Below are 22,745 nucleotides of genomic sequence, written 5' to 3' on the forward strand. Positions count from 1 at the left end.
ACAATCTTACATTGATCCCAGTTATGGTCATATTTCCGGAGATTTGGATATTGTGGAACATTTTGAACTTAAAGAAATTTTCTTTTTGATATAAATTTAGGCTAATCCCAAAAATTAATTTCACTTCTTTTAAAACACAACTATATGAGAAAAGTTTAAGGTATTGTACTGTATATGCTTACAAGCATAATATGCCCATTGAAGCTTACAAGATGAGGATCAATATAGTATTCTCTGATTTAATCAAAAACTTCTTAAAAAAATGCTCTAAATGAAAAAATTATTGATATTGAACAAAAAAACTGGAATTAAACATATATAATTTTCCTTATGTATATTTTATTTCTAACTTTCACAAAACACATGTAAGTTTCAGGTTTATAACCTCCTACAGAAACAGTTATGCCCAGATTCCCAGAAAAAAAAAAAACATTTGAGCAATTACTTAAACATATTCTAGCCATTTTACCTAATAATAAAATTGTACTTAATAATCTACCCATTTTGGATACTTTACACACCTGTAACATTACAGATATACAAACATTTGACTTTCATAGTCTTTTCACCAGCATTAATCTGAATAATCTAAAAGAAGTTCTACAGGAAATTTATCCGGAATATAAACAGTTAATTAATGCAATGTCACTTTTTCGAATAACCTTGTCAATTTGTGTGTCTGCAATGCTTGTCTTTGACAGAAATATTATTTATCAGCAAAATCAAGGAAGACCAATGGGCAGTCCTGCTTCATGTTTCATTGCTAACATATATCTTTAGTTGTTTGAAGTCTCTTTTTCTCGGGACACATTTATTTAGACATGTTGATGATTTATGTGTGCTTAATTGTCCAAATTTTCTTGATGTTTTTGGCCATCTATATATCCTGGAGTCTACCTTGGAAAAGAACAACTTTTGTAACCAAAAAGCCAATTAATTAGACCTAGAAATTAATATTGATAATGGTATTCAATTATTAAACTTTTTAAATACATGTGATGCCTTTAAATTTGATGTGGTTAACTTTACACATTGGCTATCTAATATTTCAAAAAGTATTTATTGTAATATCATTCTTTCTCAATGTATCAGGATTGCCACTATTTGTAGTGATTCCAATATTGCTATACTAACATTAGAAAATTCTATCTTAAACTTAATGGAAATTTATTTTCTTTTACTTACTTGCAGTATTGCTTTCATAAGGCACTGCCGCCTGACGTGTCGGAGTGGTCAAGAGCAAGAGTGCAGTAGCACATGCTCTTCGAGTGGACCGTGGTTCAAGTCCATAACTACTAAATAGGATTAATGAATTTATTCATGATTTATTTTAAACTCTTCCGACCTGATGGTCTTGCCAGAGTATAATTACTCTGCCAATTAATTTCTTCCCCAATCTCATTTTCTGGATTTGTGTATATTATACACCTAGTTGTTGCAGTGCCTTAGTGTGGAAAGTTTACGCCTATGAATGCATAATGCTCATGCATGAATACACAGAGCCGAAATTAGGGTGGAGCAAGTGGGGCACCAGCCCCAGGTGCAGCATTTTAAGGGCACTTTCGACCAGTTATATATTTCAAAATTGCGTTGTTTTTGATTTAATTACAATCGGACCTGTGTTTAACAAACTTCTTTATAGTGAATTTTTTGAATTATTTTGGTAATTACATTTAAAAGTTTCTGCAGAATAAAGAAATTTTCCATGTAACGAATGGATTACGAGAGACTTAACTTTGTATGCTTTGTTTCCACCTCTGGCCTTTAGGCAATTTACGCAATTAGAAAGCACAAATTAAGGGTCAAAGGGATTACCATTCCACAATGTAAGTGGAACATAAAACATATATGAAGTCACCTATCCCACATACTGAGAAGTCATACTAGTCAACTTCTTTCTATAACCAGTCAAAAGATTAAGGCATATTCCTGACATGGATAATAGCTCCTGGTCAACTTGTGTTCTTTGTTTAAAATAAAAATAAAAATTTTATTAAAAGAAATACTGCATTATCTTTGTACGTGCTACTTGATTCCAGAAATTTTTGTGATTTTGTGAGAGTGAAAAAATTTATAAATTCGTGATTTATAATCACTTACAGAAAAAAATATTTTACAAATGTCGAAAATAACAGAGAAACTCCAACTACAAACCTCTATAAAATATGGCCTATTTTGTAATGTCACACCTCTGAGCTTCTTGGTTTGTCCTCCAGTGGTTAGCACTGGAGGACAAACAAAATTTTTCAAATATCTGTTGAAATATCAATAGATATTTGAAAAATCATGTTTTATCAATTCTGCAGGATATAAAATCTGTAACCTCTTTACAACTTCTCCAATTCGTTCATGAGTATTGTCTAATAGAATCTTATCCAAATATAGAAATAGCATTATGAATTTTTCTTACCCTGTCTATAACAGTAGCTTCTTGTGAAAGGTCCTTTGAAGCGATAAAAATTCAATTAAAATAACACCGTCATTGAATATTTTTAGTTTATGTTATAATATTAAAATTACTATATTTTGCAATATTTTGTTTCTATGATTTTATACTAGATATATACAACTATAAACAAACTATCTGGTTTTCTAATTTTTTTTTGTAGTTATATGTAGTTTGTTTGTCATTTATATAGAATTAAATTCTCTGTAGATATAAACAAATATTTGTAATTTTCTTTTTCTTTGATATTTTTGTTTTATTATATTCATTGCATTATTTAAATTATTTTATTAATAAATAATGTTTAAGTTGAAATCAAGCATGTTTTATAATCAACCATCAGTATTTAACTGAAATGCAAATCGTAGACCATTACAATAGTAATTTTTATCAATTCACAAATATTGCAGGGGCGTAGCAAGGGGGTGCAGAGGCAGGAATTTTCCCTGAGGCCGAACTTCAGGAGAGCAAACTGAAGGAATTATCTATCACAATAAGGGGTGCTAGGAAGACATGTTGCCCCCCCCCAAGCATCGAAGACCTATGCTATTGAAAGATTGACTACCAGATTGACTACATATAATGGGTGGCGTACTTATAACATTTTTGCCCCAAGGCTTAGGATTGCTTAGTTCCGATTAGTTCCGATTGAATACAGATCACTGTACCCTTGACTACTTTTGTGTTTTTTTTTTTTTAAATATTATTATCTCATAACAGTCTTCAAATTCATGATTCATACTCTCAGAATACTATTCAAGGTCCTTTTTCTATATGAATAGGATTTTAGACCTTAAATTGCCTGAGCCATCCCATTTTTTCTATGTTTTCTTTACTTCTTACTTTTTATTCTTTGTTTCTTTTTATGAACAAGCAGTAAGGAATTACGTTCTTCCTCTAATATAGTTAGGGAAAGATGTGATGTAGCCGTTTTCCATGAAGATTAATTACTATACATAATAACACATGAAATTCTTATATCACATGAAATTAATAATATAGTTTATTAAGTGTTCAATTATAGGAAAACTGTTCCAATTATAGAGGCATCACACTCACATCACATGTGAGTAAGCTGTATGAGAAAATGTTAGAGCAGAAGATAAGAGGAACGATTGAAAATAGGATGGCCGAGGAACAGGATGGTTTTAGGCCAAGCAGATCGACAGTGGATCAAATTTTCTGCATCAGACAACTGATGGAAAAGTGTTATGAACACAATAAAAAATTATGGATGGCATTTTTGGATATAAAGAAAGCATTTGAGGCTTCATACATCGACCCGTGGAATAGCGGAACGATGATAGATGATGATGAATTATTAATTGAGAATTTTTATGTCTAATGTATTCAAGGTTACATTTCCATTATAGTTACAATAGAAAATAGATATTAAAATAAGTAAATACATGAAGATTAAAGTCTTACCTGCTGACAGACTCATGCTTGCCGATGATACCAGACCCTGATATGCATAATGAGGTGCTGCCAACAATTAATTTATAGGTGAGGGATTAAGTCTATTAACCAACAGAATGATGCCATGTTTTTCTATCCTGGATCCAGCGGTTTTGTTGGAGGGGAAGCCTGGGGTTAACTTTGCTCTCGTACTCCGATCATCTGTGATTGTTGTGCAGGCTGGTTCTGGGAGTTTGGAGGGGGTTGTATGTGGGCTGCTCTTTTGGATAGCTGGACTATTTCCTTTTTAAAAAGGTGAAAATATTGTAGATTGAATTTGACTCCTTGTTTTCTGTCAATTGATGAGGCTCCAAACATTTTTATTAAGACTTCTTTAAATTTTCTTCTGTTGTATTGGTTGCCTGTAGAGAAGATTCTAGTGTTGTTGAAATCCCATGTGTCACCACATTGGAATGCATGTAGGGCTGTGCTGGATTTTAGGATTCTTCCATATTGTACATATTATGTTCTTTGATTCTTTGGATGAGTCTTCTATATGATTCTTCTATGCATAGAATAGCAAAAATAGCAAAAGAAGCTGGGAAATACAAAATCACCACCTTTTCATAGTTTGGCCTCTATTAAACATATCCTAAAACAACAGCCAAATAATGCCAATAACCTTAGAGGACCTATTTATAAAATAGATCTCCTCTGTATGTACCACTCACACTAGGTGTTCGGACACATATAGAGGAGAATAGTATAGAAGACTCAACTGCAGAATCAAAGAACACAAAAAAAAAAAAGAAAGTTAAACCTTTAGCCATAATAATGAAAGCATCTTTAGATTCAGGAGAAGCCCCTATAGATTGGAGACATGCACTGCCTATTCACAAAGTAGTTCAAAGGGTGAAGTGGGTAACCACAGATGTGCAAGTCTAACCTATGTGCTAGGGAAAATGGAGTCAACAGTTTAAAGAGGTAATGCAAGATCATCTTGACAGGAATAGAACATAAGCCAATTATAGCACGGGTTTCTTAAAGGGAGATTGTGCCTCGTGAATCTGATTAGCTACTGCAAAGTAACAAAGCAATTGGATGCAAAGAATAATTTTGATATTGTACACTTTGGTTTCAATGAAGCTTATGAATTATAACACATGTAGGATTGTTATATAAACTGGAGCAATGTGACATTAGGGACAAGTTACTAGATTTGGTGAAGCAGTTAATTATTAGGTGCAAGGAAGCCTGAGGCTTCTGCTGCCAAGACAAAAAAATACCAGAGAGAGAGGGGGGGGGGGAGTTAGAAAGGAATCACCCAGAAAGAGAAGAATGATGATATCCAGCTCAGGACTCTGGGTGCGCCAAGCCCATACTTGTGGCGCCTCCGTAGCCAGGTGGGAAGGAGCAGCAGCAGTGTGTAGTGCACGCTTCTTGATTAGACCGGGGTTCGAGCCGGTCACCACCAAATATGAAGGATGTGGAAAGGTCAGGGAATGACCGCCGCATATCCCGGAGCAATATGGCCTTAGTTGCTAATGCTCCTAAAAAACCAAATAACAGCAAAATAACAGTCCATACTTGCATGTATATCAATTCTAGAAGGATAGTAAATAAATTTGAAGTTGGTCAAGACAGCGAGACAGCGAAGGCGGATATTGCTGGGATAGCAGAGACGTGGTGTCACACAGATATAAGGAATGCAGAACTGGAATTTGGGGAGTACAATGTGTACAGAAAGGATAGACAGGACAGGAAGGGAGGAGCTGTTAATTAAGAAAAACATAAAATCAAAAGAAGTGCATCAAGTTGATATAGATGGACAGTGCACTGTTGAGTGTTATTTGGATTTCAGGGGCATTAGCAACTAAGGCCATATTGCTCCGTGAATATGCAGTGGTCATTCCCTGACCTTTTCGCATCCTCCGTATTTGGTGGTGACGGATTCGAACCCCGGTCTAATCAAGAAGCGTGTGCTGCGCACTGCTGCTCCTTCCCACCTGGCTACGGAGGCGCCGTGCACTGTTGAGTCAGTTTGGTGTGACATAAGCACCGCGAAAGAAAAAATAAGAGTAGGAGTGTGTTATAAGCCTAATGACTCGAATGAGTACAAGAAACAATTGTACAGAGAAATAGAGTGGGCTAGTAAATCAGAATGTCTTATAATGGGGGATTTTATCTTCCCAGATATTGACTGGAACTTGTGGGTTGGTCAACTCACACAATAGTAAGACTTTTGTGGATTTATTGGATGATTGTTTTCTGCAGCAGTATGTTCAAGAGGCAACCAGAGAGGGTAATACTCTTGATCTGGTTATCAGCAGTGATCATTTGTGTATTAAGAATTTGCAGATAAAGGAACCACTAGGCGGTAGTGATCACAGTGTACTGATGTGGGATTTACTTAAAGATATAATTATCATCAGGGGTAAAAGAAGGGGTTTTTGCTTCCGTAAAGGTGAGTACAGTGGTCTCAGACAGTTTTTAAATTCTGTACAGTGGGATCAACTGACGATGTTACCAACAATAAATTCTAAGTGGGAAGCATTCAAGGAATTAATCGTGGAAGCTACTAAAAGTTTCATACTATAGCGGAGATGGGAGAAATCCCAGGTGCCGTCCGACACGAACATACCTATTAAGAAATTTTGTTCAAGGTTTAGGTCTAAATTGTTATCAAATGACCTAATGAGACTCGTGACAGAGAAGAAAAATGCATGGGATGCATATAAATTATCAAGTGACTCAGAAGCCTATGGCAAATATAAGCTCTCAGTTATTTTGTAATAACTGAGAGCAAAGTGAAAGAGAAATTGAAGTTAAACATAAGAAAGGCACCTGGGGTGGATGGGATCTATGCAGTTCTATTAAAGGAGGCAGCAAAGCAACTAATCAAACCCTTAGCCATAATTATGAGAGCTTCCTTGGACTCAGTGAGGTCCCCACGGACTGGAGATGTGCAAATGTATCCCCAATTCACAAAGGGGGATCGAAGGGTGACACGAGTAATTACAGACCAGTTAGTTTAACTTCTGTTCCGGATAAAATAATGGAGTCACTGGTTAAAGATGCATTGCAAGATCATCTAGACAAGACTGCAGCAATAATTCAGACACAGCATGGGTTTGTTAAGGGAAAGTCTGGTCTGACAAATTTGATAGGATATTATGATGTGGTTACAAAGGAACTGGATGCAAAAAATAATTTTGATATCATATATTTGGATTTCAGGAAAGCTTTTGACACTGTTGCGCAAAGTATATCAGGCTTAGTATCGAAGTTTGCAGATGATACAAAGGTTGGCAGGGTTGTTAATGACAGTAATGGCAGTGTGCTACTGCAACAGGATCTAGATAATTTGGGCAGATGGGCTAAGAAGTGGCAACTGAAGTTTAACCTTGACAAATGCAAAGTACTGCATATGGGTAGAAGTAACCCCAGAGAAACGTACCGACTGTGTGGTACTACACTTAAGGTGGTAGAAAATGAAAGACCTGGAAGTAATTGTGCAGTCAGATATGAAGTTTTCTGAGCAATGCAGACAGGCTGCCAGGGCAGGTCATGGGGTTTTGTCAATGATATATAGGAATTTTTCTAGCAGGCCAAAGGAGGTGATTGTCCCTCTGTATAAGGCAGTACCCAAGGCCACGCCTTGGGTACTGTGTATAGGTCTGGAGGCCTCGTTTTAGGAAGGATGTAGATTTACTTGAACGTGTACAGAGAAGGGCAACAAGATTGGTGAGGGGAATGAAGGGATCCTCTTACCGAGAGGCTTAAGTTCTGCAATTTGCAGTGGCTGGAGACCAGGCACCTGCGCGGTGATATGATTCAGGTGTATTAGCATTAGCATTAGTAGAGGCATTTGATGCAAGAAAGCAAGCTTATGCAGCATCAGCCAAAATAAAATAAAAAATAAAAATAATAAATAAATAAATAATAACCACTTCCACTTCACCCCTCTGTTCGTTCGAAATACCTGTCCAGCTGAGCCTTAAACTTATTTAGGCTATCAACTTCCACGACAAGGGATGGAAGTCTGGCTAAAGGCAAATTTCCTCACATCTATCCTACATCTGTCTTTCCTCAATTTGAATTTATGCCCTCTCAGGTGATTATTCTGAGCAAGAGGAAGAATCCCATCAGCATTGAGCATGCTCAAACCATTCAAGGCTTTATACACCTCTATCAGATCACCTCGCTGGTGCCTAGTCTCCAGACACTGTAATTTGCAGTATAAGGCCTTGAATGTGTTGAGCACGCTGAATTCTGATGGGATCCTTCCACTTGTTCAGATTACGAACCTAAGGGGGCATAAATTCAAATTAAGAAAAGACAGAGGTAGAATAGATGTGCGGAAATTTGCCTTTAGCCAGCGGGTGGTTAATTGCTGGAACAAACTGCCATCTGTCGTTGTGGAAGTTGATAGGTTAAATAAATTTAAGGAGGAACAGGACAGGCATTTGGAGGGAATGGTGTGATTTTTTTTTTTTTTGGCTGATGCTGCATTGCTTTCTTGCATCACATGCCACTACTACTACTACCAGATATGAGCCCCTTTAATGACAGTAATTAGGGCATACCGTATTTCCCCATGTATAAGATGCACCTTTTTTTCGAAAAATTTGGGGTCTAAAAACTGGGTGCGTCTTATACAGTGGTTGTAGATTTTTTTTACTTGCATTTGCCACCTTTTCGCACTTGTCTTTGCGCTCATTGTTTCGCACTTGTTACCGGTATATTAGGTTATGTTTTGCCACGTTCTGCCCAGAAATGGCTCAGAAAAGATTTTTGTACAGTGCTGAATTCAAATTAAAAGTGATCCAGTTTGCAAAAGTGAATGGAAATCGTGCTGCTGAATGTAAGTTTGGTCCTCCTCCAACTGAGAAAATAATCTGAGGCTGGCTACGGGAAGAAGAAACCATGGCAGAAGAAGGCCATTAAAGGCAAGTCAACAAAATGGCCTAATTAAGACAGGGAATTGAAGATATAGATTGAGGAGCAAAGGGCAATTAGAATTCCTGTGTCCACAAAGATGGTTCAGCATGAGGCAAGAAGAATTTCTGATGAAAAAGAAGTTACTGATTTCAAAGGAGGACACAACTGGTGTTTCAGGTTCATGAAACGGAATGGACTAAGTATGCGTATACAACCAGACTTGCCCAAAAGATGCCTGAAAGCTATGAGCAGAAGGTCCTTGAATTTCATCGTTTTGTCATTCAATGTCGGAAGACACATCAGTTTGAGTTGGGACAGATTGCAAATATGGACAAAGTCCCCCTTCAATTTGATGTCCCAAGTAACAGAATTGTTGATAAGAAGGGGGTGAAAACTGTAACTGTGAAGACAAGTGGACATGAAAAGAGCCATTATACAGTTGTTCTAGCTTGTTGCGCCGACGGAACCAAGCTGCCTCCTATGCTGATTTTCAAATGCAAAACAATGCCAAAAGAAGACATTCCTCGAGGAGTGATTGTCCGCGTTCATGACAAGGGTTGGATGGGATGAAGATCTGGTTTGAGTAAGTTTGGAGCAGGAGACCAGGTGGGCTCTTACACAAACCTGCCCTATTGGTGCTTGATCAGTTCAGGGCAGACATAACAAAAAATACAAAGAAGATTGCTGCAGAGCAAAAAACAAAATTTGCCATCATACCTTGACATCCCAGCTCCAACCACTTGATTTCAGCATTAACAAACCCTTCAAAGCTGACAGGGAAGACGAATGGAACCAATGGATGAAGTCTTCTGGGGACAATCTGACACCAGTAGGAAGAGTGAAGAAACCAACTATAGGAGAAGTTGGTACCTGGGTGAAAAGATCCTGCAATAATATCAAGATTGAGATCGTTGTCAAGTCATTTAAGAAGTGTGGCATTTCAAATGCCATAGATGGAACTGAGGATGAGGCAATATATGAAGACAGTGATTCGTCATCAGACACAGATGAGGACAAGCTAATGGATGGGAGTTTTGACAGTGATGAGTTGTATGAATTTTATGATGAATAAAACTTGAGTTCAATAACTTTATGTAATACACTTTTTTTTCAAAATTTGGGCCCCAAAATTAAGGTGCATCTTATACATGGGGAAATACGGTACTACTTCAAGATGATCTAGATCAGTGGTTAGCAAACTTTTTTTAATTGCAAACCCCTTTCAACATAATATTTTTTATCCTAAAAAACCCCTTTCAACATAATATTTTTATTTTGAACCACTAAACGTATATTCTCTCAAATTGTATAACAGTTCTGAATTTTTATTATAAAATATTTCCAGCACTGCGTTTTTAAAAGCAATATTGCATAATAATAAAAGTTATTATTAAGTAACCATACATAACAATGGTTTTTGAGAAAAAAAAATTTAGCATGAAAACATTTAACACAATATACTGTAAAATAGTAAACTAATTACTGTATCAGGAACAGTGGGAGATGTGGTTTCTTTTGTCAGCAATTCTTTACTTTATATTTAATTTTATTTTACTTTATTGATTATTATTAGATATATTTTGTAGTTTACAAAAATATATGTGATTTTTTTTTCATAAATGAAAAAAGGAGTTTTCATAAATAAATAAAAAAAAAAAAAAAAATTTTTTTTTTTTTTTTTTTTTTATTTATTTATGAAAACTCCAAATACGAGAGGTTGTTGTTATTTGGTTTTTAGGAGCATTAGCAACTAAGGCCATATTCTCCGGGGATATGCGGTGGTCATTCCCTGACCGTTCCACATTCTATGTATTTGGTGGTCACGGGCTCGAACCACGGTCTAATCAAGAAGCATGTACTACGCACTGCTGCTCCTGCCCACCTGGCTACGGAGGCGCCGACACACGAGAGGTATTAGAACCTATAGTACTTAGTACTGTGCTTGGGTTGGAGGTTGAGAAGATGAAAGAAGATATTTGTTGACATTAGACTTGAACTTCCGTAGACTGTAATTTTCAGGAAATATGTATGAAGGAAGGTTGTTCCAGAAAACGGCAGTTGACTGAATAAACAAGGAAGATGAAAATTTGGTTTTGTGAGTTTGAAGTTGGAAAGTAAATGGATGTTGGTTGGTGGCAGCACGCGTTCAGACTGTTTTCAAAGAGAGAGAGAGAGAGCGGGAATTATAGAAGCCAATTCAGAAGAGCAGTGCCTGCGGAAGTATCTGTAGAAAAGGCATGCAGCAGAAACAGTACGTCTATGAGACAGTGAGTGGAGAGACTCTGTTAGACAGGAGTCATTAATTAACCTAACTGCCCTCTTCTGAATGGAATCCAGAAGCCTGAGAGAGGCTTTGGGGGCACCACCCCAGATGTGGGAACAATATTCCATGGTAGGGCGGATTTGCAATTTGTACAGAGTGAACAGCTGTTTGGAAGAAAAGTAATGCCGAGAACAAAAGAGAAAACCAAGTTTTTTAGATGCAGAGGAAGCAATATTTGTAATGTGCTTGTGCCGAGAGAGATTACAAGTCAGGGTAATCCCCAAAAGAGATATATCATTTTGCCAAGAAATCGGAGTGTGACCAAAGATAAGCATAGGAGCAGAAGAATCCTTTTTGCAAGATTAGTATTAGTATTAGTAACGGCCGCATGGTGCAAGAAAGCCTATGGCTTATGCTGCACCAGCCAAAAAAATCCGAACAAAACAATGATAAAAACAAAAAAATAAATAACTAAATAATAATAATTAATAAAAAAAAAAAAAAAAAAAAAAAGGAAATTAAACCTATCAACCTATGCGCTTCCCTTACCCGAAAGTACTATCCAGATGACCTTTGAATTTCCCCAAACTGTCGGCCTCTACCACCCATGAAGGCAACTTATTCCAGTAATTTATAACTAGCTGGCTAAAATAAAACTTCCTACAGTCCAATCTAAACATTTCTCCCCGTAACTTGAATTTATGTCCCCTAGTTCTAGCATCATTTATAATCTTGAAAATTTCGTCCTCATTCATTTTACTGATGCCTCTCAGAGCCTTAAACACCTCAATCAAATCTCCTCTAAGGTGTCTAGTTTCCAAACTCTGCAACCCACATATTCGAAGTCTTTCTTCATAAGGACGCCCTTTTGCCGATCTCACCAGGCGAGTTACCCGTCTTTGCACCCTTTCAAGAAGCTCAATGTCTTTCTTTAGGTGCGGTCTGCATACTTGAACACAGTATTCCAAGTGTGGTCTAACATAAGCCTTATATAATGGGATTATCACATCCCTATCTCTACTTGCAAAAGTTCGATAGATCATTGATAGGACACCATGGGCCTTCCTTGCAACCTGTTTACAATGCTCAGAGAATTTTATGTCTGACCGTATCGTAACACCCAAGTCCCTTTCCTCCAGTACTGGGTTTAGCTGAACTCCACCAAGTGAATAAGTTTTTTTGGGATTACTGTTTCCCAGGTGTAATACCTTACACTTTGTTGGATTAAAGCATAGCTGCCATTTTTCTGACCATTCCTGAAGTCTATCTAGGTCTCTCTGAAGAAGCTCAGCTTGACAGTGATCATTAACCCCGGGGGCTCACATCTGGTGAGCATGGGCTTGGCAAACCCAGGGTCCTGAGCTGGATATCATCATTCTTCTCTTTCTTGGTGATGCCTTTCTACTTCTCTCTCTCTCTCTCTCTCTCTCTCTCTCTCTCTCTCTCTCTCTCTCTCTCTCTCTCTCTCTCACACACACACACACACACACACACACACACACACACACACACACAGGGGGGTAACGCGGGAATTTTTTTTTTTTTGGCTGGTGCAGCATAAGCCTCAGGCTTCCTTGTACCATATGGCTAATAATAATAATAATAATAATAATAACTACTCTACTAATTTTAACATCATCTGCAAATTTAGACATCACGCCCTCTAACCCTTCATCAATGTCATTTATGAAAATTAAAAACAACAGTGGTCCTAATACTGATCCTTGGGGAACCCCACTTCTTACATCAACCCAATCTGAGGAATAGCCATTTATCACAACCCTCTGCCTCCTGCCCTGAAGCCATCCTTCTATCCATCTAAGGATTTTCCCAGTGATTCCAACCTGTTCCAGCTTATAAAGCAACCACTCATGTGGGACTGAGTCAAAAGCTTTGCTGAAATCTAAATAAACAATGTTGAAATTATTCCCTAAATCCAGCTCGTGAGTGACCCTTTTGAAATAGCGAACCAGATTTGTTAAACATGATTTTCCCTTTACAAAACCATGCTGAGTATCCTTGAGAATTTCAATTCTATCCAAATGATCCTGAATTCCACCCTTGATCATTGCCTCCATGATTTTCCCTACTACTGAAGTCAGACTGACAGGTCGATAATTTGCAACTTCACTTTTAGAGCCACCCTTATGTATGGGAGATACATTTGCACTTTTCCAATCCAAGGGAATCTCCCCAGAGTCTAGTGATGCTCGCATAATTAGCCTCAATGGTTCAATGCATTCTCTTGCCGCCTCCCTTAAGATTATAGGGCATATTCCATCAACTCCAGGAGCCTTACTGGTCTATAGGCTCGAAAGTTTTTTCATTAAATAAATTTGCGAAATTTCAATATCATTAATTACTATTTTTTTTAACTTCGCTCCCACAATTTCCCATTGCCACAAAAGGCTTTTCATTTGTAAATATCGATGCAAAATAATTGTTGAGTTCATCTGCAACGGCAGCTGGTGTATTTATTACTATCCCCTTTCCCTTACGTAAAGGTCCGATCTGGTTTGTCCTGCTCTTCTTGGCATTTATATATGTGAAGAATTCTTTATCCCCCCCCCCCTCTTTGCTCTGTTTGCTAGTGATTTCTCATAAACTGCCTTTGCCTGTCGAACCTTTTCTGTGGCTCTATTACACATCACCTTGTAGCTGTTATAGGCTTCAGTACTTTTTATTGCTCTGTAACCTTTCCATGCCACCTTTTCCTGCTCAAGTAATGTGGCAACTTCACTATTCATCCAACTTGGAACCCTTCTCGTGGAGTATTTTTTTAATGGTATATACGCATTCAAGGCATCTGTGATTAATGTTTTAAAAGCGTACCACAGTTCAATTGTATTCATTCTCTGCGTGATATCTACCCAGTTAATAGAGGCCATGTAGTACCTTAAGGCATCGTAATTTCCGTTTCTGAAATTAAAACCCATTCCTTTGCCTTTTACTGCTGCTACCTCTCTCGTCATCATCCACCGTAGAACTCAGTGATTACTTCCTGCTACTGGTTCCTCTACTGTCAGCCCTGTTATGTCATCTGATTCATGGGTGATGATGAGGTCTAGGATATTCTTTTCTCTAGTACTTTCCCTGACATGTTGATACATATAACGGTCATCTAGTTGATTTAAAAATTTTGTTCCCCATGTCGAGTTTCCTTCCCATTTACTCCAATCAATTAGAGGCAAATTGAAATCACCCATAATAAGGCATTGACGCTTACTTGCCCATTCCATTTGCATGTAGAGGCTTTTGTCATAATCTTCACAATCACCTGGTCTGTAGATTACTCCTACTCACATTATACCTTTGTTTCCAACTATCTCACACCATTCAGACTCTATACTAGCATGTGAAATGTCTGAATCCGGGAAAGCTATCATCGCAGTCAGGCTGCTTCTGATAAGAAGCATTACCCCACCACCCCTTCTTTCTACCCTATCCTTCCTAAATACATTATACAAGCCGTACTGAAACTCATACTGAAGATATAAGACAAGACTGAGTTTTAGATGGATTGAAATCAACTAAATTGTCTTTGCCCAAAAGGGAGAAAGACCTGGAGATCGACATTTAAGGAATTGGTAGTGGATATTCGAGAAGTTGAAGCTGATTGAGCACGGCAAGGATTCTCAAAATGGAAAGTGGAATGCAATGTGCTATCATTGGCAAAACTATGGATAGGATTTCCAGTCAATGGAAGAAGGTCATTAATATACAAGAGGAAAAGAACAGAGCCTTGGGGGGGACACCAGCATTAGTGGAGACGTTAGAAGACAGAGAGCCATCTACCATCACCCTCAGCGAGCAATCAGAGAGAAAACTGTATAACCAATTACAAAAAACAGTTGGTAAACCATGAGATGGAAGCTTGTTTAGAAGACCTTTATGCCAAACACGATCGAAAGCCTTTGAGATGTCAAGGGCAACTGCTTGTGTTTCACCAAACTTTTCTATTGAATTTGTCCATAAATGAGTAACATAAGCCAGAATATCACCAGTGGATCAACACTGACGGAATCCATACTGGCGATCGTTTATCAGATGGAAGGTTGCTAGGTAGTTTAAGAGTTGGCGGTTAATTGATTTCTCCATTACTTTAGAAAGAGTAGAAGTAATTGCAATGGGACGATAATTGGATGGGAAGGATTTGTCATCCTTTTAAGGAACTGGCTGGATAGCAGCAAATTTCTAAGCAGAAGAAAAACACCTTTGGAATAATAAAGTGAAAAAAGGTGGCAAAGAACAGGAGTAAGTTCAGGAGCATGGGTTTTGGAAATAAGTGGAGAAACACCATCAGGACCTGAAGCTTTCTTAGCATCAAGATTCGTCAAAATCCTTCTGACATCCTTTTGATGGAAGATCACAAGAGGCTTTGAATGGAGCGTGTTGGGAATGGTGGGAGGTGTTTTACAAAGATCATTAATACAGGAGTTGGAAGAAAAATAGGATGATAGCAGGTCAGCTTTATCCTTGGCTGAAGTGACAACAGAACGATTTGGTTTGGACAGAGGTGGAAGCAGAGATGGGCAAAAGTTGCGGCCAATATCTTTGGCAAGAGACCACAATGCTCGGCTACTATTAGGGCAAGAAGCAAGTTTTCTAATCTTGGTCTGTTGAAAATCTAGTTTGGACTGATTAATAACTGCCTTACAATTGTTGAGAGCTTTGGTGGAGACAGAAAATGAAACTGAAGAATTGGAAACAAGCCAATTACGATATGCAACATTCTTCTCTTGAATAGCATTAGCACATTTATTGGAAAACAAAGGTTGAGATAAAGGACGAGATTTTAAAGTGGAGTTTGGAATAAAGGATTCCATTCCTACAAGAATAATTTCACTGACACAATCTGAGCAAACGCTGACATTAGAAGTTTTGAAAGAGTAATCCGACCAGGGAAAAGAAGAGATCTCGCAGGTCATCCGATTTTCCATTCTTATAATGCCAAACAATATTAGGTTGGGAATAGATAAACATAAAGCCATGAGATAAAGGCTCCATTGGAGAAGAGACAATCACCAAGTAGTGATCTGAGGTGCCTAAAAGCCTACTCACTTCATTCGTGTACTTAGAAGGGTTTTTTGTGAGAAAAAGATCAATCATGTTGGCTGTATGGTTAGGATTGTCCGGTATCCTTGTAGGTAAATGAACAATCTGTGCAAGGTCATTAGTAATTGCAAAACTTCAGCATCTTGACCAGCTGGGTCGGTGTGACTAGAAAACGGAAGTGAGCTGGAGTTGTAAACATTAAATTCACCAAAAAAAATTACCGCACTGTTAGGAAAGTTGGACTGGAGAAAGTGAAGTTGCAAAGAGAGAAAGTCAAAGAGCTCCAAGTGATTAGTCTAGTTGGGAGAACGGTAGAGACAACAGACGAATTTGACACAATGAGGTAGAGAGATTTTAAGCCAGAGAAGATCAAAAAGAGGAGATTCCAAATTACCAAGTTTCTGACAGGGAATATCGGAACAAATGTATGAACAAGTACCACCTTTGAGGTGAAAGGAATCATACAGTGTATAATTTGGGCAACTGAGATGAGCAGTTGAATCAACTGATAACTGAGATTCTGGCAGAAAAAGTACATAGGGTTTAGCAGACTGCAAGTGGAAATAGATGTCACTGAGATTAGAATTGAGACCACGTATGTTTGTGAAATGAACTAGGAAGTGTTTAGGAGGTTTAGATCTTTTCGCAGATAAGCTTACTCTATTAGTTTGACAATTCATGGTGTATTCAACAGTAAGAAAGAGTGCTGGGAACATGCTGTACGTTGTAATGAAATTTTTGGCTATGGCGTACACATAGTAAGAATATATCCAGATCCTTGACATAACATAGCCTCGTCAATGTACCCCCCCCCCAGATACACACTACTCGGACTCCCTCCAGTCACTATCTGGCAGAGTAGAGGTAGCAAGATTATACACTAACTGATCCGGAAGCCTCCTAAAGAGTTACCAATAAGTTTGGTCTGGTTACTGACTAGCGAACGGCCGGCCGGCCTACAAATGCCATTTTAGAGATGTACCCTCAAAATGTAAGGAACATTGGATCTCGCCATGATGTTCATCATAGCCTCAAAAGTCATCAGTCACACTGCATGATGGAAGAGGTGGGGAAGGGTTGACCGAAACTTAGCTCTGGAGACTAAACATGGGTTCCACCACTTCAAGCCTCCAATAAGCAAAGTGGTGGTATTGCACCAGTTGAAGAGTCATCTGCCACCTAGTACTGCCTGGTAACACAGAAGGGTGTCATTCCTCCATGTGGTGTGGTGTGGGTGGTCACCCACAGTTTGCTCGTGCATGGAGGTTATACCCACGATTACTAACAGTCCCTCCATCGAGAAGGTGCAAGCAGAGAGTTTGGCTGTCACAGACCATCCGGACTTCACAAAAATTGGGTCCACTTGACTTGAATGTCACCCGAATATCAGCAGATGCCATTTCAGAATTTTTAGTGCAAATCCCCGGAACATTTTTGTGGACTCCCAGGGGTTTGCAAACCACCAGTTGGGAACTGCTGACTTAGATAAACTAAGCAAATGTGATGAAACATGAAATGAGAGATGCAAGGTAGCACTGCATTTAGGTAGCAATAATCCCAGAATATCACCATTTAGGTGGAGGAAAAAGAATCAAACTGAAGATAGCTGATACGGAAAAAGACCTAGGGGTAATTGTACATTCTGATATTAAATTCTCTGAGCAGTACAAACAGGCTGCTAGAACAGCCTATGGGATTCTGTCAATGATATGTGAGAACACTGCCAGCAAGGAGAAAAGGTCATCACATTGTATGAGGCAATGTTTAGGCCATATCTCGAATACTGCATCCAATATCTGGTTCTTGTACAGCTTCTATTGGAATGAGCAGCAGCCAGGAAGCCAGTTGCTGGGGATTTCAGGAACTGCTGGGGTGGGGGGGGGGTCATGCAACAAGTAAATACATGGGCTGTGTTAGAGTAATTAAGAGTAAGAACAGGTGCATGTATACTTGCATGTCCACCAATGCTAAAAGTATAGTACACAAATTTGATGAATTTGAAGTGCTGGTTAAGACATCCAAGGAGGATATTGTTCGGATATTAGAGACGTGGTGCCACTCAGATATAAGGGATGTAGAACTGGAATTTTGGGCGTTTGTGTGTTTGTTTGTTATTTGGTTTTTAGAAGCATTAGCAACAAAGGCCATATTGTTCTGGGGATATGCTGTGGTTATTTCCTGACCTTTCCGCATCCTCCGTATTTGGTGGTTATGGACTTGAACCCTGGTCTAATCAAGAAGTGTATGCTACGCACTGCTGCCCCTACCCACCTGGCTACGGAGGCACCTGGAATTTGGGGAGTATAATGTGTACAGAAAGGATAGAGAGGATACAAAAGGAGGAGGGATTATACTGTTATTTAAGAAACACATAAAATCTAAGGAAGTGCATCCAGTTGACATAGATGGACAGTGCAATGTTGAGTCAGTCTGATGTGACAAGCATTCGGAAAGCAAAAATGAGGGTAGGAGTTTGTTATAGGACTAATGAATCTGATGAGTACAATGAACAATTATACAGAGAAATAGAGTGGAGCAGTAAATCAGAGTGTTTTATAATGGGAGATTTTAACTTCCCAGATGTAGACTGGAACTTTTGGGTTGGTCACTTTCACACTAGCAAAGCTGTTGTGGATTTATTGGATGATTGTATTGTTTTCTACATCAGCATTTTAGAGAGGCAACAAGAGGGAGTAACACTCTTGATCTGATTATCAGCAGTGATTGTTCATGCATTAAGAATTTACAGATAAAGGAACCACTATGTAGCAGTGTTCACAGTGTACCGATGTGGGATTTACTTAAAGATGTAACTACCATCAGGGGTAAAGGGAAAGGTTTTTACTTATGTAAAGGTGACTACAGTGATCTCAGAGAGTTTTAAATTCTATACAATTGGATCAACAGATGATGTTGGCAACAGCAATTCTAAATGGGAAGCATTCAAGGAAGTAATTATGCAAGCTACTAGGCTTTTTGTTCCAATTAAGAAATACTGCTCTAAGTTCAGGCCCAAATGGATGTTAGATGAACTAATGAGACTCGTGGCAGAGAATAAAAATGCACAATGCACAAATTTTCAGGTGACACAGAAGCCTATGGTAGATACAAGCTAGTCTGTAATCAAGTCACAAAGGAGGTTAGGCAAGCAAAGGCAGACTACGAAAAATCTTTGGCAAAGGATGCAAAGAAAAATAGCAAAGACTTCTTTACTTATGTAAACTCTAAAAGGAAGGGGATGAATCAGGTTGGTCCACTTGATATCAATGGTTTGACTGTACATGATCATTCTCAGATAGCTGCCGAACTAAATATGTATTTTGCATCTACATTCACACATGAGGAGTTATTCAAGGAGGAGAGGACCAAATGTTTATCAAACTCTAACAGGGAGTTAAATGGTTTTATAATAACTAAGAGCAAAGTGGAGGAGAAATTGTTGAAGTTAAACATAAGAAATGCACTTGGAGTGGATGAGATCTATCCAGTTATATTAAAGGAGGCAGCAAAAGAAGTAAGCAAACCCTTAGCCATAATTATGAGAGCATCTTTGGACTCGGGTGAAGTCCCCACAGACTGGAGATGTGCTAATGTATCTCCAATTCACAAAGGGGGATCAAAGGGTGACACAAGTAATTACAGACCTGTTAGTTTTACTTCTGTTCCAGGAAAAATAATGGAGTCACTGGTTAAAGAAGCATTGCAGTATCATTTAGACAAGACAGCAGTAATAATTCAGACACAGAATGGGTTTGTCAAGGGGAAGTCTTGTCTGACCAATTTGATTGGATACTATGATGTGGTCAAAAAGGAACTGGATGAAAAAAATAATTTTGATATCGTATACTTGGATTTCAGGAAAGCTTTTGATACTGTGTGCACATGGAAGACTACTGTACAAATTGGAGCAGTATGGCATTAAGGGCAAATTGCTACAATAGATAAAAGAATGGTTGAGCGGGAGAAGACAGAGTGGTGATCAATGGGTACTGCTCTACGTGTAGTAATGTTATTAGTGGTGTCCCTCAGGATTCGGTGTTGGGTCCACTGTTGTTTTGTATATTTATCAATGATATTGATGAAGGCATATCAAGCTTAATGTCAAAGTTTACCGATGATACAAAGGTTGGCAGGGTTGTTAATAACAGTAATGACAGTATGCTGCTGCAACAGGATCTGGAAAAGTTGGGTGGATGGGCTGAGAAGTGGCAACTGAAGTTTAACATTGACAAATGCAAAGTACTACATATGGGTAGCAGTAACCCCAGAGAAATGTACCAACTATGTGGTGTTATACTCAGGGTAGCGGAGAATGAAAGAGACCTGGGGGTAATTGTGCAGTCAAATATTAAGTTTTCTGAGCAGTGCAGACAGGCTGCCAGAGCAGGTAAGGGATCTTGTCAATGATATAAAGGAATTTTGTAAGCACAGATAAGAAGGTGATTATCCCTATGTATAAGGCAATGGTCAGGCCACACCTTGAGTTCTGCATACAAGTCTGGAAGCCTCACTTTAGGAAGGATGTAGAGTTGCTAGAATGAGTACAGAGAAGGGCAACAAGACTGGTGAAGGGAACAAAGGAGTGCTCCCATGAAGAAAGGCTTAAGTTCTGGAAATTGCAACGTCTGGAGACTTTGAATGGATTGAGCAGGCTCAACGCTGATGCGATTCTTCCTCTTGCTCAGATTACAAACCTGAGGGGGGTCTAGATTTAAACTGAAGAAAGACAGTTGTAGAATAGATGTGCAGAAATTTGCCTTTAGCCAGTGAGTAGTTGATTGCTGGAACAAACTGCCATCTGTTGTTGTGGAAGTTGATAGCTCAAATAAATTCAAGGTAGAACTAGACAAACATATGGAATGAATGGATCAGTGAAATGGGAAGGGATTTTTTTTTTTCGGGTTGATACTGTATAAGCTTGCTTTTTTGCATCATGTGCCTCTACTAATGCTAAGGCTAAAGTTTGTAAACCTCGTCTTAGAAAGGATATATAGAACTGTTGGAAAAGGTGCAGAGATAATTAAAAAAATTAATTGGGGGACATGAAAGAATTATCTTAAGAAAGACTTCTGTAATTTGCAGCCAAGAAAGTTCTATAAATTGCAGTCTCCGGAAACTAGCCTTCTGATGGTAACCAAATTGAAATATATAAGGCTTTAAAGGGGTTAAGTAAACCAAACATTGATAGCATCTTTACATTTCCTCAGATGACACACGAGGAGATATAAATTTAAATTGAAAAAGTATGACGGCAGAATAGATGTTCAGAAATTTGTATTCAGCAAAGGAGTAATTAATTGCTGGAATAAATTTCCAACTAATGTTGTGAATCAGTGTCATTTGAATAAATTTAAAGAAGATCTGGACAAATTATTGGCAGGTATGGGAAAATGAAGTAAATGAAGCAGATTTTTTTTTTCTTCTCTTTTTTAACACTATAAGCTTTACATCCTTGCATTTGCCAATAGTAATACTAATTTTACTAAGTTGCCCAGTGTGTAACATTCTTCTTACAGTAATAATCAGTACAACTGACTATTCATATAATTTTTTATATTTTTGATATAATTCATATAATTTTTTATATTTTATAATATATACAAGATATATATATTTTTGTTGTTGTTGTTATGGGAGTTTAATGGTGCATAAGCTATTATGGCTATAATGCGCCTAGATATATATATATATTTTTTAAATGTAATATAAAATCTAAGTTTCAGTTGATGGATAAAAATAAAAATAAATAAGCAAGGTATGACATATGCACCAAAACGTGCAAAGCAGCAGTAAAGGATGCAAAAGTATATATAAGTATGTAAGAATAGATAAAACTGCAAACTTTATCAGACTTATCTCTTCTTACATATACAAGGTGTCTCAAAAATACAAAGCATAACTTCAGGAATGAGTTCCTCATATGTAGACAAAAATATTTTATATCAACATAGTTCTGGAAATGCTTGGTTCCCCGAGTTATTAACCAGAATGTCTTATCTCCCGCAGGTGATTTCCTTCATCACAAGATACTGACAGAATCTGGTGGTTTTCCATTACGACCATGTACTCAAATCAGGAGTAAGTGGATATGCATTTTATGTACGGTTTGGCAGATGGCAATGCTCTGGAGGCTCGCCATTTCTACCACGAAAGGTTCCCAGAACAAAGATGTCCATACAGGAAAACGTTTGAAGGTATCCATCGCCACCTTTATGAACATGGGACCTTTACACCTCGTGTTGCTGACAGAGGATGACCAAGATCTACGACTCCTGAAGTAGAGGGAGAGGTTTTGGATGTTGTGCATGCCACTTCTGGAATCAGCACACGCTGATTAGCAATGCAACTGGCTGTTCAACGTTCGACTATTTGGAGAGTGTTGCGAGAACACCAACTGTATCCTTACCATCTTCAACGGGTACAGGCCTTGTCACCAGCAGATTACCATGCACGAGTAATGTTCTGCCAGTGGTATTCAGGCAGAAGGTGGACATTTTGAACAATTACTATAAGGTGATGTGAACAGTTAAGTGTCATAGACAGACCTTCAAAACTCGGAAACCAAGCATTTCCGGAACTATGTTGATATAAAATATTTTTATTGTCTACATATGAGGAACTCATATGTAGACAATAAATACA

The 22,745-nt window shown here is 38.1% G+C and overlaps 1 protein-coding gene across 1 annotated transcript in view; it reads right to left on the reverse strand.

The window, feature by feature from the left end:
* The window catches only part of LOC150086824 (F-box DNA helicase 1-like), a 501,907-nt gene that overhangs the window by 406,099 nt on the left and 73,063 nt on the right, over positions 1-22,745 (reverse strand). The window lies entirely within an intron of this gene.

This window comes from Mastigoproctus giganteus, chromosome 4, assembly GCF_048544385.1.
Source record: "Mastigoproctus giganteus isolate SK-2022 chromosome 4, ASM4854438v1, whole genome shotgun sequence".
NCBI lineage: Eukaryota > Metazoa > Arthropoda > Arachnida > Uropygi > Thelyphonidae > Mastigoproctus > Mastigoproctus giganteus.